This window comes from Sarcophilus harrisii, chromosome 4, assembly GCF_902635505.1.
Source record: "Sarcophilus harrisii chromosome 4, mSarHar1.11, whole genome shotgun sequence".
Classification (NCBI taxonomy): domain Eukaryota; kingdom Metazoa; phylum Chordata; class Mammalia; order Dasyuromorphia; family Dasyuridae; genus Sarcophilus; species Sarcophilus harrisii.
Window position 1 is genome coordinate 75,811,929 of NC_045429.1, and position 20,632 is coordinate 75,832,560.

At 33.4% G+C, this 20,632-nt stretch overlaps 1 protein-coding gene across 1 annotated transcript in view; it reads left to right on the plus strand.

Moving 5' to 3' along the window:
* Window positions 1–1,518: 1,518 nt before the first annotated feature.
* PLA2G4A (phospholipase A2 group IVA) overlaps window positions 1,519–20,632 on the plus strand; it is a 180,124-nt gene continuing 161,010 nt past the window's right edge. The window contains exon 1 of the mRNA XM_031937047.1: window positions 1,519–1,597. The gene's annotated coding sequence lies outside the window, so the exon portion shown is untranslated. The remainder of the gene's footprint in view (window positions 1,598–20,632) is intronic.

The window sequence follows — 20,632 nt, forward strand, 5'->3', positions numbered from 1 at the left end:
TAGGTGCTACTGAGCTCAAATCTAGCCTTACACATTTACTAGCTGTGTGACCCTGGGCAAGTCACTTAATCCTGTTTGCTTCAATTTCCTCAAAATGAATTGGAGAAGGAAATGGATAACCAGTATCTTGGCCAAGAAAATCCCAAATGGAGTCACAGAGTTGGACATGACTGAAATAACTGAATAACAATAACAGGTATCATGAAACCTGTTTTATGTTAGATATGCAAAAAGGCAATGTGATATAAGTGGCTAGAAAACTAATGTAAAAATAAGAAAGACCTTGTTCAAGTCCTGTCCCTGACACATATAGGCATAATACTATTGAAATCTCCATTCTAGTCTCTATGCCCTATTGTCATTCTGCAGATGAAGAACCAGAGGTTCAGAAAGATAGGGATTTGCCAAAATTCATAGGACTAATCAGTGTTAGAATTAGCACCGAGACCCAGCTCTCACTTGCCTCCAAATGCAATGCTCAACTCTCTATCTCCCAGGGACTTTAGCATTTGATACCTGTTCTAGTTAAATTTCATATTGAGTTTTGCTTTTTCTAATTTTACCTGAGGGAGGAAAGATAATTATAGCAGAGTAAAATCAATGTCAAATATGTGACCTCTAATCCCATTTTCTTTGCAATTTATATGTAATAAAACATTTCACCTTTCAAGGGACGCTGCTTAACTTTTGGACCAAGATGTAATGAAATCCAAGGTGTGATTTATCTTGAGAGAAGATCTGTTAAATAGATTTAGAATGAATCTTCAAATCCAACTTTTAATCAGGTTGAGTCCAATCAAAAATGAGATAATGATTCAGTAATTGAATTTAGAAGCCCCATGTCTTTGGGGTTAGCAAGAGATTTTCTTTGCAAAGGCTAGAGAAAAAAACACAAATGCACATTACCATTGATTAAAATATCAAATGGAAGATATGACTTTGAACAAGATGAACTGAAGTAGGAAAGCATAATGTTTACAGATCCCAATTCATTCGTGCAGGCAATCAGAGACTAATTTAACAAGTTATGTTCTGAACTACTTAGGCACTCTGGAACAGTTTAGATTCAGAACTCTATATTAGTTGGATTGATTGCATAGTTTACTTTTAAAATTTAAATTACAGGTAATTGACATTCATTTCAGATGTTCTTGAAAAGTCAAAATTATAATTCATTATTTACTTATTGAATTATAAATATGTACATACATATGCATACTAAAATATATATATATATATACACACACATGTATACATAAACAGAGAAGCAAGGGCTACTTAAAGGAACTTAGTAGTATAAAGAATTTGTTTACATGTTTTATATTCCTGTGTTGTTTTTTGTTTTTTGCATTATTTCAATGCGTTCTCTGTGCTCATAGGTTTCACATTTCTAGACTGCTTTTCTAATTTTCTCCTTTCCTTCTTCAATACCACCTTAAAACATCTGCACAGCCAGTTAGACCAGCCCACGACTTAGCTCCTCCTACTTAGATGAATTTTTTTTAAAAAGTTGTCCATGTCCAGGCACTGAAAAAGGAGCCTTGCAGAAAGCTAGAGGGCTAGACGGACCCGAAGATTCTAGTATACATTCAGAACTGTAAGCAACATACTTACTCTTCCTTTTTAAAACCATTTTCTAGGGAAAAAAAATTCCAATAATTATTAGTTTGTCAAGTTTATCAGGAGCTGAGGAAACCGTAGGATAAGGCAAAAAGCACAGGTTTTTCAGTCTGCATGTGACTTGGCTTTTGAAAGGGGAAGCAGATCAGAGCCATGAGAATGCCTGTTTCTTTTTTATGTGTACTTGTTTTGTAGCGTCTAAGAGAAGGAAACACGTTCAGAAAAGGTGCTTTGCTTAGTTTAGAGTCTGGAAACAAGATTTTAAAGAACAGTTAAGGTAGTGCAGCTACTATTTCCACGTGATTGTGTAGCCCAATGATTGCTGTTCCTTAAATTTTAGCAATGTAAACTTCTTGACAGCTCAAAAACTGTTAGGAAGAGATGGATTATATTTTATTATTTGATTCTCTCTGGGATTTTCTTTCTTCCCTCCACCCCCCACTTTCATTTAATTTCTTTCTTTCCTTCTTCTCTATTCCTCTTTCTTTCCTCCTTTCCTTTTTTCCTCCCCTCTTCCTCTCTCCCTCCCCCCCTCTCTTTTTCTCTCCCCCTTCTTCCTCCTTTCCTTCATTCCTCCCCTCTTTTTTTTCTTCTGGAAATTCCAGATGTTGCAATAGGAAAATAATGAGAGGAAGCAAAGATTAATGATAAGATCTGGACCATTTCATTGGTTCAGGGAACGTTTAGGCGATGTACTTCTTTCGACCAATGCGGATTCTTTGTAATTTATAGTGTGAACATTGTCTAGAACACTGAAAGGATAATGTGACTTGTCCTGAGTCACACAGCCAATATTTGTCAGAGGTGAGATTTGAATCCAGATCATCTTGACTTCAAATCCATCATTCCATTCATTATTTCATTGTTTCCTTAGACTTAAACCCTTTTTGGCACTATTTCCTTTATGATGGACCAACACTTATTACTAATAACACAAATGATCCAAACAAAAATTGTATTCTGACTTGTGGTAGCTATAACACAAATATAGATGCTTGAAGGGAGCATGCTATAATTTGAGATTGAAAATGATTAAGGAATTCTGTGTTGGGGGAAGGAGATTTAAAGAAGAAAATTTGAAAAAGCTGTTTTAAAATGGAATAGGGAAAAGGCATGGAAAAGAAAGAGAGAAGTAAAAATTTGTTTTGTGACTATTTAAATTTAATTTTGTTTGTGCCTTTTACCCTTTTACAGTACAAATATTTTATCCTTAAAAGAAAGTGTAAATTTCTTATTTGTGCCAGTTTTATGATTAAGATGAAATATTATTAGGAAAAATTAAAATGAAAAATAACACCTCTTCTTAAATGGCTTTACATTTCAAATAGACAATATGGGCCTAAGCAAGCCTGTTTCTCCAGTTTGTTTGAGGTAAGAGATTGGAATCCTTCCCTTTAATGGAGCACTGTAAGAGTTAAATGGTAACTGAAGCAATACTTGTGAAATGTATAGAGAAGTAAATGTTTAATCTGTATTGGCAGAAAGCAGTTTACAAATTTCCTGTAGAGAAAGCACTTTTTTTAATTAGAGAAAATATAACTTCTTCTGAACATTTTAAATCATTTAAACTTTTTTGGCATGAATTCTTGCTTTAGGGTGTTAAGAGAAAAGAGTTAAGTAGATTCCCAAATCTCTGACAAAATTTAGTAAAAAGAAAGATGTGGCCCTTTTTCATAGCCATCAGTGGCTCCTGTTAGCTTCACTTATCTACAGTGTGGTACTTTCAAAATTAGAACACTTTTAAGGCTGAGGGTGAGTTGAATGGCTTAAGATTATATCCATTTAAAAATAGTCTGCAAGTAGAAAAGAGGAAGATCTAGAATTAGTTTGTGGTTCATTTTCCTTAGGCATGTCTTATATTAGCCAACTCCTTTTGTTTTTCATGGCTTTTGAAAATAAAAATTGGAAGCCTTGTTTCCTATGAAAACATTCTCTAGAATGTTTTCATGATATATTGGAATATTTATTAAGACAAAAGAACTAATAGTTTACAAAGAAAACTTTGACCCTAAATAAATTCCTTAAAGGTTCCTCTTCAAAAGTCTTCCCATTTCCTCCAGCAGTACAGGAGCTAATTGTATTGCATTTTAGGCTTAGTGAGATAGCAAAAAATGAGATTTATTGATATTCTTCTTATGAGTAGGTCAGAGGCTTGTGAAAAATTAACCCTCACAAACTGAGAGTCAAATCTTTAGAAAATAGGTATCTTTGTCAAGTATATGTGGTTAGCTGAAGTCATTCTATGTGTACACATATATACTGATATTTTCCTGCTTCAGAAGATATGTGGTTTCCTGGGAGGCATTCTTTCTACAGATAAGGATAGTAACACTTCTAAATCATATTGTATCTCAGATAACATTTCACAAAATGCCTCTTGAGTTGAACTAGTTAGACTAGTGGTTCTCAATGTATGGTCTAGAGAATCCTGGGGATCTCTGAAACTCTTTTAGAAGGTCAAAAATAGTTTTTATTTCCAATATGGTAAATGTCTATAAATATAACCCAGATAAACAAAAACGCTTTGGAGAGATCCTCAATCATTTTTAATAGGATAAAGATACTAAAAACAAAAATTTGAGAACCACTGAGTTAGACCTTGAATTAGGAAGCTGTAGGTTTGCATTGTATGACAATGCAACTTCTTGGTTGGTTTCTTGCACTACTAGGAAGTCAATAAGGCAATACACTCAAATGATGATAACACAGTCATGGACATTGATGATGTTTATAGATTTTGGGGATTGTCTTTCTTTTTAGGCATTTTAGAAAGACAGTATTATGCACTGGATAGAGTGATTATTTGTTCAGGAATTTTCTAACTTGATGAATTATTAAGTCTAAACAACAACAATAATTACAAAATCAAAACCAAATTATTTTTCTAGAAATTAATTCTATAGATATGGAAAGCTTGATAGATAACAAATTATAAATTATATTATATTTTAACTTTGTGTTGAAAGTCTAATATTTACTCTGAATTGTTCATCAAAAGGAAACCTATTTTTGCACACAATACACTAAGATATCCCACTGAGAATGACTGACCAATGAATTTGTGGGAAAAGTGTGAAAAATTAGATGTTTTCATAGAATCACAGACATTTAAAGAACCTTAGTAGTCATCTGGTCCAGCTGACATGTGAATAGAATCCTTCTTTATAGCACACTTGACAAGCAGTTATCTAGCTTTTTCCAAGGAGAGGAAACCCATTTTCTCTTCAGGTAGCCTGTTCAACTTTTGAATGTTTCTCATTGTTAGTAAACATTCATTCACTGACCCTTGATTGACCATTTTCCAATTTCTAGTCACTGCTTTTGTTTGTTTGTTTTTTTTTTACCCTTGGGTCAAATGAAATAAATCCAAGTTTTCCTCCTATGAAGGTCTTTAAAATCACCATTCCAGTTCTATTCTGGAAAATCACTAGTTTATTATCAATATCATTTTAAAATTCATGGTGTTCCTAATTGAAGACAATATTACTAATTTGATCAAAGCATGACCCAAATACAGAAGCAATATTATGAAGAGTGAATAGTAGAGAAAATTATAATTGCCAGTACTAATATGGAACTGGGATAGTATAGGGATAATAATTATGATGATAACACCAGGAATTAAACCAAGAAAGAATGCAGGAATTCTACCACTGAACTACTAATTATTGGATAACAATATCAGCAAGAATAGTAACTTGGAACATGAGAGCTAAAAAATGAAATCACAATAATTAATAATCTACATAGAACTGTAGGATTATGAGAAATCAGTAATTCCTCTTTTCATTCTCAATTCTACAGAACATAATTATTTTTCCTCGTTTTATTTTTTTTAATTAAATAGTATTCATTTATCTTTTTTACACTGGCTAATTAAGTTGCAGAAGTAATGGTAGTAAGTTTTTGGATTAGAGAAGGTTCTCTGTCTTTAAAAGGATGAAAGAATAAGGATGCATAGCTGTGATATCAAGGTGGTCTCCAAAAAAGTTGATATCTAGATTTAATTTAGTCATTAATAATATTAAAAAAAATTAAAATGATTAATGAGGGTTGATCTCCATGCTAAAGTTGGGGAGTTGGACTAATAAGACAGGAAAAAAATGGAGTGATGTGAAAATTGAAAGAAAACTGAATCTGGGGTTATAGAAGCTGTTTTTTAATTGTGGGTCTCTCAATCCCTAATTTAGAGTAAATTCCTTAACCTATTATACCTTTTTTTTTCATTTCTTAAAAAATTTTAGAATAAAATATCTTTTAGAATCTTTCTAATTCTGAATATATGATTTTAGGATTCAGAGAGATTTAAGTGAGTGGTAAATTCTTGGTTATCAGATGCTTAATTACTGGATAGAAGCACTGAGGGAAGTTGTGGAGATTATATTATATAATTCAGGATATCACAGACCAGACTATGACTTGAATATTTTCTGTCCATCACCTGTCTGAAATCAGTCTTCTAGATTTATGATTATTTGAATACTATAGCTATTTGGGTGGTACTTATTTTAACACATCTATAAAGAAAAATCACCTTACCACTTTAGACATCTCCAAAAGTCTATTAGTTGCAGATAAAGGTAGAGATTAACATTTATTTGTACAAGAGGTTTCCTTACCTAGGTTCAGCTCATATCCCTGTAAAGGAAATATTGATATCCCATCTTAATAGAAGTGCAAAATAGGTTTAAAGGATTCAACTAATTAGTAATAAGAATAAGAAGAAAAACATTTTAATCTCCTGATCTGACCAACTGTGGAAACCTAATACTTAAAAATAGTCTATAAATCACTTTTATCTCTCTATAAAATCAGCAATAACTTCAACTAAAGTATTTTCATATACAATAATACTTTATAATCATATATATCTAAAGTACTTAGCCTCAAACTGTATTGGTTTTTCTTTTCTTTTTTTAAATTTAGTTTTATGTTAATTGATAGTTATCTTTTTTTAACTGAAAGCTCCCAAATATAATCAATAATGCCTTTACATTTCTATAATTCCATTGTCTACAAGCTTTTCTAGGTTCTGTAGAGTTGGAAAGGCCTTCTTATGGAATCCATGTCTTTTGAGGACCATGACTAACAAATCTGGAATCCCCATTCCTGGGGATAAATATTTCCAGTCAGAGATAATAATTCACAAAGGTCAACATAGAATATTTCCACTTTTTCAACTCCTTTTAATCTGACATCATCCATTATAATCCTTCTCTAAAGTCATCAATGACTTTAATATTCTGATTAATCTTTTGTGGATTTTTTAAGAAGTCCTTATCCTCTGTCAGCTGACCACAATATCTGATACGCATGATCACTTTTTGAAGTGGAACTCTCCTTGTTCTGTCTTATCTTTATTTTTTTTTTTAAACATTTCATCTTGTCTCCTTCTCTGATTCCTATTTTAATTCTTGCCTTCTTAAATGAATGTTCCCAAATTTTCTGTCTTTAGACAGAAATTCTGTTCTCTTTCCCATTCACCCTCACAATTTGTTGCTCCCTCAATTAGATAACTTTCCAATCTCTATTTCCAACTGCTGTCTCTTTTCTGAACTTTTCAAATTTCCTACTTTACAATTGTGCTCTAATTTCCTCCTGATTTTTACTCCTTCTGTAAATAGAGTCACCATTAACCCAGTTTATTACTTTTAAATGTTTTGGGTTATCTTTGACTATTTTTTTCCTCATCTCAAAACTGTCACCAATTCTTGCGGATTCCATCATTATATCCTCTGCATCTGTCATCTCCTCCTTCCTTTGTAAAAAAGCAATCATTGACAGCTGCCCACACTTACAATTGCTTCCTTTTGGCAATTGCAATAGTTAATTTGGCAGTTACATTCTAACTCATTTTTTCTTCTTTTAAATAATGTTTGATTAATTTTCTTTATGCACAAATCCAGTCGTTTTATTTCTTTTTTTTCCCCTTAAAATCTCCAGCAGTTCACTATTGCCTTCCAATAAGGTTCCAACTCCTTTGAAGTTAGAAACCCTCATCCTGCCTTTGCAAGCTTATTTTTCTTCAAAGTGTTTTATCCAGATGAACTGGATAATTCAGTGTCCTCTGAACAGATCTGACATGTCTCCCACTTAATAATGCTTTTGTTCATAACAATTCCTATCTGTCTTATCCTCCTCTTCTATTACTATAGATAAAAATTTATCCAAAGATTTATTGATAGACAATGCTGTCAATTATACTTATTAACAGAGACATTTTAACAACAGGTTATGCTGAGTATAGTTCCATGGTATACAAAATCCGACTTTTTAAAGAAACCTTATATACACTTTAATATAGAGGCAGAATGAATATGATGGAATTTTACAGAAGACAAAAAGCGAAAGGTAGATTTACACATCAAAGAACAAAAAGCAGAAAGAGAAGATTCATATCAAGTAAAACAAGAAATTATTCAGTCAACCCAAGAACAATTGCTTATATCTGAAGCTGGAATTTTGTGAACAGAATAGGAATTAACCAGAGAGCACCAGGGCTATAGTTGATGTTTCAGCTTGATTTTGCAGTCTATATCTAGTTGCATGACTTGCTTTCAAGAGGAAATTGTGGTATTGGAGTCAATACTAAAATTTCCTTATTTCATTATCCATTTTTAAAAACACCCTTGAAATGCCATTTCTTATTCACAAAGATCTTTCCTTCTTGGATTGTAAAAAGGAATTGGAATGTATGATTGTTGAAGTCCCTTATGGGACTAAATCTTCGAACCAATCTTCTTACAGAACCACTTTTTATTTAATAGTTTGAATTATAATCATCTATATCTTATTTTGTTATTACATTTTAAACTGAAGGTTCTATAGACACCAAGACCTTGTTTTATATAAACTCTACCTTTCCCCTAGAGCTTAGTATAAGACTTTGAACACAATAATGATAAGTACTTAATAAATGTTTTTTGACTGGATTGTGATATGAGTCAGTAGAAAGAGAACCCACAAGAATGAAATCATATATCTTTTAATTGAGTAAAGATTTTGGCAATTTACAAAACACTTTCACAGATATTATCTCATGTAATTATATTGTAATAATAATTAAATGGAAGGAAGTAGGATTAAGTAATGTTATACCTATTTTAGAGACAATGAAACTGAGGCTTAGGAGATTGTGATGCCAGGAAAGTGTGGTGTAGGGGAAAGAAAGAAGACTGACAGGGAGCAAGGAGATCCAAGAACTAGAGGTATGACCTCATATAAAGGAAAAACAGTATAAAGGATTTTATCAGAGAAATGAATGGGTGAAAAAGGACTTTTACAAATATTGTCTCATCTGATTTTATGATACAACCCTCCACTACAGATAAGTTAGTATCTTTATGTTGTTGAAAGAGGGAAAGCCCCACACTTCCAAGTTGGGTGGACCCCATGTGGAAAATGTAGTGGAGGACTGAGGTAAGAGTCACCAAGGTTGGGCAGATATAGATTGCGGTCAGCATCATAGGAGGGAGTACCTACATGAATTAGATCACAACTCCCTTAGAGTGTATGGGAATTCATTAAATAACACCCTCTCTGATTGACAGATGAGATACTATTATCTATTAACAACAGGGGGTTATAAGATAATAGAATGACAAATTGAATTTTAGGGAATCTTAGAGGTCACTAAGTTAAATAAATCAAAGGAGTAATTTGTAAGATTCTTTCCAACTTTAAAATTATATGGTTCTAGAAATTGAGTGGATATACATCAATTGGAGAATGATGGAATAAGTTATGGTATATGAATGTAATGGAATATTATTATTCTATAAGAAATGATGATGAAGCTATTTTCAGAAAAGCCTAGAAAGATTTACATGAACTGATGCTGAGTGAAATGAACAGAACCAGAAGAACACTGCATACAGTAATAGCAAGATTATGTGATGATCATCTGTAATAGACTTAACTCTTCTCAGCAAATGTAGAGATTCAAGACAATTCCAATAGCGTGGGTTGGAAAATGCCATCTGCATCCAGAGAAAGAATTATGGAAGCTGAATGTGAATCAAAACATCGTATTTTCACCTTTTTGTTTGTTTGTTTTCTTATTCTTTCCCTTTTGGTCTTGTACAATATAAGAAATATGGAAATATGTTTAAAAGAATTGTATATTAAATTACTTGTTTTTGGGGGGAACAGTGAGGATAAGACAGGGAGGAAGAAAAATCTTGGAACACAAAGTCTTACAAAAATGAATGATGAAAAGTATCTTTACATCTTTGGAAAAATAAAATATTATTGAGAAAAGAAAAAATTCTATGGTTCTATGTACATAAGTCTAATTAAATATAGTATTAGACCTAGAAATTCAAGTTATCCATTTCAAGTCCCATTTTTATCTTGTTACAGTAGATTATTGCTTCTTTAATGTATACATAATAGAAAACTGGCTACAATTAGCAAATGATACACTTATCTGAGCAAAGCTACATATTTCAATTGCTAGACAAAAAAAATTGCAAAACTAGAAAGGAACTCAAAGAGGAAAAAAGAATCTTTGGTTCAAACCAGTATTAGTCTAGCTCCTAATGAGTACAACCATTGTTGTGAGTTTTCAAGATTCTTTTGCTGTTCTTAACAACCTAAATATCTTTAGGGCATAACCAAGGTGTAGTCTACCTCTCAGTAAGATTCCATATTGATTGAATTGTTCTGTTCTTTTGTCTGGATCACTGATCAACAATGATATTATATTAAGTTGCCTACCACGTTTTGGCAAGTAGACAATAGCTTCAGTAATAGTTCTTGTGTAGTTTGGATATTTGACAATTTCTATTTTCTATTACACCCATGCATTCTAACCCTGCACTGTGTTTTAGTGAAAGGAGCAATAAGAAACCTGTAACATAGATATGATTGGTTATTCAGAATATATACTTTGGGGAGAGGTGTTTATTTGCATTGCAAATACTGTTGAAAATGACTTTTTGCACAAAAGGACATTGATGAACTTGAAAGCTGCCAGAGGAGCCAAGGACAGTAGTAAAATCATTTTATACCAGGCTAACAATACTGGAGATATTTAACCTGGAGACAAAAAAAAAAACAAAACAAAAAAAAAAAAACCAAAAAAAAAAAAACCTTTGGGCTGTATGTTTGTTGTCTTCACATATTTGAAAGGATGCTATAATGGAAGAGAGATTGTAATTGTTCTATTTGGTACCACAGAACCGAACCAGTCTGGGTGAAAATTGCAAAGAGGAAAATGTAGATTTAGTACAAAAGAGAAACAAAACAAAACAAAATTAGTCTAGCTGATTCAGTTGATAGAGTGCCAGACCTGGAGTCAGAAAGATTCACTTTCCTAAATTCAAATCTAGCCTCAGACACTAGCTGTGTGATCCTAGGCAAGTCACTAATCATTCCAGTATCTATTTCCTTACCCAAAGCAAAAGCTAAGGTTGAGCCAAACTCTCCCTCCAAGAGTCAGCCTTAATGGGAAACTATGTTTCACTTTGACTCATTGGATATTTATTTTCCTTAGACACCAAATAATGCATTCTAGGCCAAGATGTCTTACTGAATATAGCCATGCCCCAGTCTCATTGATGTCATTACCACTTCACATAAGCAAATAATTTTCTGAAATGTAGTCATAAAATATTAAAGCCAAAGGGAATATCAGAAAACTTTGAGTTAAGATTCCTAATTTTATAGATGAGAAAGCTGTGGTCCATAAAGGGGATATGCTCTCTGGGGATACAAATGACCAGAAATCAGGCTTTCTGTTCACCCAAACCAAAGACATTTCCAGCACACAGGGAATAAGTATTATTGCATATTTACTGTATGCCTCATACTGAGGTTCTGTGGTGTTAAGCAAACTACAGCTTAAGGACTAAATCCTCTGTAGGTTTGTTTTATGATGACCTATGAATTAAGAATGACTTTTACATTTTAAAATAAAGTTTTACTGTATTTAAGAGTATTAAACATGTTCTTAGTCAGTTGACCATTCAAAAATAGACTGTAGATGATAATTTCCCGATCCCTGATTGTAAGCTCTTTGAAGGCGGTGGCCGTTTTCTTTATTTCCAAGCCTTTTCAGAATCCAGTAGGGTGCATGATATATAGAAAGTGCTTAAAAATTACTTGATTGATCTCTTGTCATTATTGTTGTTATTCAGTCATGTTCAACTTTTTGTAGCCCCCATTTGGGGTTTTCTTGACAAAGATACTGAAGTGATCAGTAATGGTCTACAAATAGTATTTTACAAAATTGCAGTTAAGCCTGCTGCATATGAAAGCAGTTTCTTAAGAATAGAAATTACAGAAGGATAATTGGGATACATTTTAGATGGCTTATGGAAAGATGTAAAAATCCTTTTTGAATTTTTTATCTGGGAATCTTTATTTACAAAATTGCATGGCCCCTTTTTGTGTATATAACAGCTAGAGAACTTTACCTGCACTACTCCTAAGGTCTTTGCCCTAAATCCCTTCAATATCATCACTATTTTCTTTTCTGTTGTTTTTGCCTTTATTTCATTCTCTCCCCTTCCCCCCATAATTATCGCCTTTACTTCATTCTCAACTGCTGCTTATATGGAAGCTTGTCCTTTTATTCATCTCTTCTTAAATAGTCAATATATTTTTTCCTACTGATATCTGCCTTTATGTTTCCAAATATGTTTCTTATAAAAACCTGGTTCTTATAAAACCTTTTTTTCACCCTACCATTCCCCCAAGCAATTAACCTATACTTCTCCCTTTCATTACCAAAGTTAGGTAAAGCTGACTATGCCGATTATTTCCACTTTCTCACTTGCTTCTCAGCTCCTTAGATGCAATAGTTGGCAAACAAGAAAAAAATAAGCATAAAACACTGGATTTGGAATCAGAAATAAAATTCTAGCTCTCACACATAACTTGCCTGATTTTGGCTAAGTCACATAATTTCAGTCTTACTTCCTCTTCTGTAAAACGAGGGTGTTAGCCTAGATGGTTTCTAAGATACATTTGAGTTCTAAAATAGATGATCTTGTTGGCACAATAATAAAGTATAACCTTTTTTTTTTTTTTTTTTTGATGAACATTCAAAGGCCTCTAAAACCTAATTCTAACTTCTAATTCATTTTACTTCATAGTACTTCCTCATTTGATCTCTGCTCCAGACATATTGGCTCTTGACTTTACTCTGATGATATCATGAATTTCCTTGTCTTTCTGACTTTGTCTCTAATGTTCTCCCTGGATTACCCATTTTTTTTTTTTTTTTTTTTTGCTTTTGGGTATTTTCTTGTTGAAATATTACTTTTGATCTGATTGTCAAATCTCCACTAGTATTCATTCCCCATTTCTCTCCCTTCCCTTACCTTTTATACCTCTCTGGTTTATGACATTGACCTCTTTGCTGCCTGATTATCCTTGGCTTCTTTCAAATTCCAGCTAAAATCTCATCTTCTATAGGAAGCCTTTACCTGTTTTCTTAATTCTAGTGCCTTCTATTGATTATTTCCAGTTTATCTCATATTAGCCTGTTTGTACATCGTTGTTTTCTCCTTCATTAGGCTATAAGATCTTTGAGAATAGGGACTGTATTTTGCACCCCCCCCCCTTTTTTTTGGTATCTTCAGGATTTAGCATGATGCCTTCTACATAGTAGATTTGTAATAAATGTTTTTTAAGTGACTGATGTGAAGGATTCCCTAATTCCTTAGCAAGAAATGATCTTTCTTTTTCTGTTGAGCTTTCAGTTTTTCTTTTCTGTTATGTACTTATTGTTTTGTGATTTTATTGGCACACATAGATATCCCCCCCCCCCAAAAAAAAATCATAGCTTCACTATGTGGCTGAAAGTACTCCACTATATGGAAAAGAAGGTGGCTTAGAGTGAGGAAATCCTTGAATCTTGAAACCTGCCAATTAAACTTATTAGATGTATGACCATGCATTTGTTCTAAACTTTAGTTTCCCTCTTTGTAAAATGGACTATTGCAAGGATTGGATTAAATTATATTTGTAAAAGATTTTGTAAATTTTTAATGTCCCATGTAAATGTTAGCAGGTATTGTGTCTTATCTAAGATTATTTCACAATTAAAAGGATTCTTTATGATGAATAATATTTTTCCTTGAGATATAGAAGATAATTGATTAAAGAACTTTTTAACATACATACAATTGCATTCACACAATGTGTGTTTCTTCTGTTATATACATATTATTTTGGTATTTCATTGACATACATACATACATATCCTCCACACCCCCAAACAAATCAAAGTTTTAATATGTGACTGAAATTGACATAATGTATGGAAAAAAAGATGATTTGGCATCAGGATATACTTTAGCTTGAAACCTGCCACTTAAATTTATCAGATCTGTTACTAAAGGCATTTGTTCTAAACATCAGTGGTCTGAGCATGTATCAAATCTCTATTATGGGAGGCAATACCTATAGTCTTGCTTTACTGTCACTGAAGCTTCCTGCCTCCCTCATTTTTTCCTGCCTCTTTTACATGGGCTGCTTCTCTAGTAGCAGTACCTCATAATCCATTGGAACGTAAATAATTTTACTCTTTCCAGGAAAACACTTCCCCTTCTATGTACTTCTGTTATCAACCCCTCCTTCCCTCAATTTCCTACCCATCAGTCTACTCTTTCTGGTCTCGAGTTTACTTCCATTTTTGATGTGGTTCAAATGATTCTGGAGGAAAATGAAACAATTTTATATTACTTCTTTTTAGTTTACATAATTGTTCTCTGAGCTTAGCTTTTTGACAATCACCCTTATCAACATGGTTTCTTGCAATGCTGTAATACTGATAGGAAGTCTTCACTTCAGTCCCTAACTTGCGTGTGAGCAATTCTGTATTGCTCCTGATACTTCTTTTCACTATTTCTAACCATTATGGGTTTGGGGGGCGGGCTAGAGCTGATTTCAATTATGTACAGTGGCAACTTTCTTATCTCACTTCCTTCTTTCCCCAGCCCAAACCTTTCCATGTCATTGTAAAATGTCTCTTAAAAGTTCCCTAAATTTTTTTTTCTTGAGGTATAAAGACTTTTGTTATATAAAAGTTTAGACAGGAGGGAATGTAATGTTCTGAATATATTTTTAAAAGTATATTTTCTGCTTAAATGATAAAAGAAAACCAATAGATATTTATTAAATGCTTATTATGAGCAAGGGACTATTTTAAACACTGTGAGAATATCAAATTAAGCATATAAAACATTCCCTGTCTTTAAATTTCCTATTGAAAAGAGAAGATATTTTATTACGTAAGTTGGACTCATCATGTGGGGATAATGATGGATGACCAACATATTCTATTGACTTTATATTTGCATCATTAAGTGCTACAGAAAAGAAGTAGATCCATCAAATTATACTTCTAAAAGAGCCTTGTCAAGGCATTGGCTGCCCACAAAGACCCTGGGGGGGGGGGGGGTTGTCATTCTTCCAAGCTTGAGAAAAAAGGAAGCTAAATTAAGATTAATCTTGAAGTGTAGAAGTTTTTCATAAATATCAGGTGTTCTGAAAGGTGATTATACTTCTATGCGTCCTACTAATCTGTTATCTCATCAATGTAGGTATTCACTTCTCTAAGGGGGATCTCAACCAAATGATTCTTGCTCATCCTGTATGATTCAAGTCCTTTTGTTAACATGAATCTTCTACTGGGGAAGGGGGGGGGTCTACTCAACTTGTACAGAATCTTTCTCTAGTTCTTTTGGGATTTCATGGATACCAATGGAATGGATAGATTGCCCATGAATCATCCTTAGCACAGAGAGTGACCAATCTATTGAGGAGTTTTAGGAAGACATGGACAAGAGTAATACAGGATGAGAAAATGTGGGTTGATTTTCATCCTTAATGTAGAGCCCGTTTCTATGTGATCACAAATCCACTGAAATATTGAAGTTGGAGAGAAAAGAAATAGATTTAAAAATAAATACTAGTGCTCAATAAATAGTAGGTACTTAATAAAATGCTTGTTGAGTGAATACAAGATTCAAATTGTAGTTTATGATGATTAAAGAGATCTTCTAAGTAGTGTATGGTTAAGTGAATTGTTCAGGCAAACACTGACAGAATTCAAGAATCTAACATTAAGGATTTTTAAGGTTGAGGGTTCATAGAAAAGATTTTATGGGAGATTCTGGAAAAAGGCAGTGAAAAAGTGGATAGGTTTTGTAGGTGGAGAATTCTTGCATTTTGAGCAAGAATGCAGAGGACTCAAAAGTCTGTGTTTTAGTAGAGAATAATGTATAAATGATAAAATGGCTGAGGATATTTAATTATGGAAAGTACTGTGTGTAAAGTTATTGGAGGATCAATGGAAAAAGAAAATATGTAAATGATATTATAAGGATTATTACTTTTTAAAAACAAACAAATTTCTGGTATTGGAAAGAACAAAGAGCACTTCTTCCTGACAAGATTACAGATGACTGACGACTATTTTGTGTTTAAAGACTCCTACAGCAAGACATTATATCACTTCACTGGTGGATCCATTCCATAATTTAGTAACTTCCACTATCTGTGGGTGTTCTTTCTTTTATATAATGCAAATTTTACACATCATCTTCAAAATCCTTTGAAATATTCCTCTTAAAAATTTCCCAGTGGTTGTACTGAACAGCTGGTTATCTTCCTTGCAATAACAATTTTCCATATACTTTAAGAGGATGATTGTTTTTACTATCTTCATATTTCTTAGCCTCAGATCTCAAAAATGCTAATTCTTTTAGGCTGCCTTTAAAGGTACTGTTCTCATGAGAGCACTTTCATTTTAATTACTGATGTAGTCTTAGGATCATAGATTTAGAGTTGTAAAGGGGTCTTAAAAGCCACTCATTTTCCAGATGAGGGAACTGAGGCCTACTTAGATCAAATGACTGGCCCAAGGTTAAGTTGGGAATAGAAAAATAGAGATTTAAATTCAGATCCTTGACTTCAAATACTAGCATTCTTTCCCACTATACCAATGAGGTTTCCATTACAAATGCAACCAACAAAGGAATGAAATAACTTAACTTAACTCAAGGAGACTTATTTTTCTTCCCTGGTCTTTTTGTGTAGGATATATCTATCTTCATTTTTTATTCTTCTTCCTCAGGAGAACTATTATTCCATAACTGTGAAATCCAGATTTTGTATTCTTCTTTCTTTCTTCTTTTCTTCCCTTCTTTCATCCCTCCCTTCCTTCTTCCCTCCCTCCCTCCCTTTCTCCCTCCTTCCTTCCTTTCTTCCTTCCTTCCTTCCTTCCTTCCTTCCTTCCTTCCTTCCTTCCTTCCTTCCTTCCTTCCTTCCTTCCTTCCTTCCTCCCTCCCTTCCTTTCTTCTTTGCTTCCTTCCTTCCTCCCTCCCTTCCTCCCTTCCTTCTTTTCTTCTCACAGTGGATAGAATTCTCGGCTTGGAATCAGGAAGAGCTGATTTCAAATACAATCTTAGACACATATTATCTATGTGAATCTTGGGCAAGACATTTAACATTTTGTTTGCCTTGGTTTCCTCATTTGTAAAGCGGAGATAATACCTACTTTCCAAGGTTGTCATGATGATCATATGAGATAGTAATTATAAATTGCTTAGTACAGTGCCAGGTACATACTATATTCTATATATGTTATCTGTTAGCACTATCATTACTATTTTGATTAGAACCTTTCATTTTCCTTTTATTACATTTTATCATGCTATTCTACCTGAAACATTTTGGTGTACTGAAATCTATTTTCTCTTAATATTAACTTCACCTGGCTAAAATAAATCTGATTCATTAAATGATAGTATGAAGGGAAGATTTTTGACATTTTTGGGATAAGAAATCAAAAAAGAGGAAAAGGGATTATGGTGTTTTTCTGTATTCCCCACTCCCAAATATTTTATTTGAGGAAGATTCACCTGAAGCAGAGTGTATGCATGTGATCTCCCTTCTCAAGCAATCTGTTAAGAACCATCTAAATGTAGTTTAATCTATAATTTGACTTAGTTTATCTAAAGGCTCTACTTGACTGGCTTTGTTTTCTTAGATTAAGGGGTATATGGAATTATAATTCCATTTAACTGAATTTGTTTAATTTCATAATGTTGAAGGAAACATGAGGTAATGAATCTTTTTGACAAGACCTCTCTGGCCTTTACAGCATAAGGCCATAAAGATTGTTATAGGTTAATGTTTTTTCTTCATTACTCTGATATAATTTTCTCTATAAAGGCAAAAACTACAAAATTAATTCAGGTTTTGTTTTTGTTTTTATTTTCATTTGCTTTTGAATTCTGAAGTGTAATAAATCTAATTTTTTCCTCTAAAACACTATTTTTATTAAATGGCACCAAATAAAGGAATTAATAGTAATGTGGTTTAATGCAATATTTTGAAATTACTGCAGAGGTGTTATTAATATCTTCAGGTGTTATTAATATCTTCAGATTCACCAGTCTATGGAGTTCAGACTGAAGTAGCATGTACTCAGGGAGAGAAACCCTTTAGTATGTTTACCAAGGCTTAGGAAATTAAGCCTTAAATGTTTCTTTTGGAAATTTCATTTTAATTTACTTTGTATTTATTATACCTAGGGAGAGGAAAGACAGTTCATACAAAGGCTTAGAGATGAGAAACTGAATGGAACAAAGAACAGCAATAGAGAAGGCCAATTGGTGCTCAAAGGGGTACTATATGAAAAGAACCTAAAAAGAATAAACTCCTCCAGGGATTGTTAGCACTTTATCAGATCCTTCTTGGCTTAATAAATGGATTGTAGGATAGGGATGAGGAATTGCTACTTATTCCACTTTTGATTTCATTTGCTATAGAGATTACAGAAGAAGAAACTCCCTCAATCAATGCAGTTCAGGAGTTTCTATGCAATTCATAATCAGAGAGTTGCTTAGAGTTTTGAGCGATTCAATGATTCCTTGAGGGTTACACAATCAGTATGTGTCAGGGTGAGGACGTTATTTAAGTGTACCCAATGGCAAAGCTGGCTGTTTTTCTACTATATTGTTCTGTGAGAGATATGAAGTAGAACTGATGTGACTTGACAACTGAACGGATATAAGAGGGTATGGGAGAGGGAAGATTTGAAGATGACTGCCTAGTTGTGAACTTGGGTGACTAGAAGTATAGTGATGACTAACAAAATAAAGAATCTAAATAGAGAGGAATCTTGGGCAGGAAATATAAGGAGTATGTCAGATTGAAATTTTTTTTTTTATTTCATTCTATCCTTTCAAGATCTTCATTCTTTTTTTTTTTCTTTCTCATTTTTTTATTATAGCTTTTTATTTAGAAGTTATTTGCATGGGTAATTTTACAGCATTAACAATTGCCAAACCTTTTGTTCCAATTTTTCCTCTCCTTCCCCTCATCCCCTTTCCCCATGGCAGATTGACCAATACATGTTAAGTATGTTAAAGCATATATGTCCTTTTTTTTTTTTAATTTAATAGCCTTTTATTTACAGGTTATATGTATGGGTAACTTTACAGCATTAACAATTGCCAAACCTCTTGTTCCAATTTTTCACCTCTTACTCCCCACCCCCGCCCCCAGATGCAGGATGACCAGTACAAGATCTTCATTCTTAAAAATCCTTCCAAAGATGAACAGAAGCACAGATTTTAATTCAATGAATCTCAGTGGCTACCTAGTAAAGCCCATATCCACGTCTTCCTCTCTAAAGCACTCAATAGGATACCTCAGATTGACTAGTCTTTGCTTCAAGCCCTCTCCTTAATCTGTCATTCTATTTCTTCACCCAAAGAGGAATGGATCATCTCTCAAGAGAACCCATTCTTCTTGAAAAACTGGAATGGTTAGGTCTTTACTCAACCTAAAAAGACTTCTTTGCAACTTTTATCCATTGCTTCTATGACCACCTGACACCTGGGGCCAAGACTAAGAATGTAATATCAGTTCATAACATGAACTCCTACTTATATGAGTTTTGATAGCCCCAAACCTACTTCCTTGTAATTTCTCACACCGTGGTAACGGAGAATACCAATCCTGAATTCCTGAGCTATTTCATAATTTAAATCACTCAGAAAACAAGAACTGAATTCAGCATTATTCCACAATTTTGTCAGTCTTGTGGGTTATAGAGTCTAGTTTCTTTCCCACAAACTCTTCACATAACTCTCCCACTTTTTTTGATGATAGTTTCAGTTTCCACTCTTGTTTGTGAGTCAATAAAACAGAAACCTATTCTAATAAACAGAGCATAAAGGTATTTAAAATTATGCCTGATGACCCTGGGCAGAGTAGAAATAACATTTAAAAAATACAAAACTTCCATGAAGTTATTTGGGACACCTTCAAAGCCTTGGGTAGCTGTCTTTTCGGGAGGCCTTCATATAATTGATTACCTCAAAAATCTTGAGTATGTGAGAAAGTCAGTGATTAAAGAATGGAGCTGTTACTTACCTTACCCTGCTCCATTCTCAACCACAATAGCACACAGATATTCCACAATGAGGATATTGATGAAATTTCAGCTAGGAGATAGGAAAGAGAAGAGTCAACTCTTTGTGAAGTTGAAAAACAACTATACTTCAAAAACCAGAGACTGCCATCCCCCCCCCCCAAAAAAAATAACCAAGAGTCTTAGATCATTTTGATTTATGTATTACATATATTTTTTCCAAAAGTCCATTTCAGATTCCCCCATCATAACCAATATAGTGAGATGGGATGGAGGGATACTCATTATTGGCATTGTAACACAAGACAATTAGTATACTATTTAAAGATATATATCATCACTACCACTACTACCAACAACTATCACTATCAACAACTACTACACTTCTTCCTTTCTTCTTCTTCTTCTTCTTCTTCTTCTTCTTCTTCTTCTTCTTCTTCTTCTTCTTCTTCTTCTTCTTCTTCTTCTTCTTCTTCTTCTCTCTCTCTCTCTCTCTCTCTCTCTCGTTCTTTTTTTCAAGTGAATTGTATTTAAGTGAGAAAGGGCCTCACTTTCCCCACCAGAACCATCTGGATCCAGTGGTCAGATATAAATCAGGATGACTGGAGATGGTTA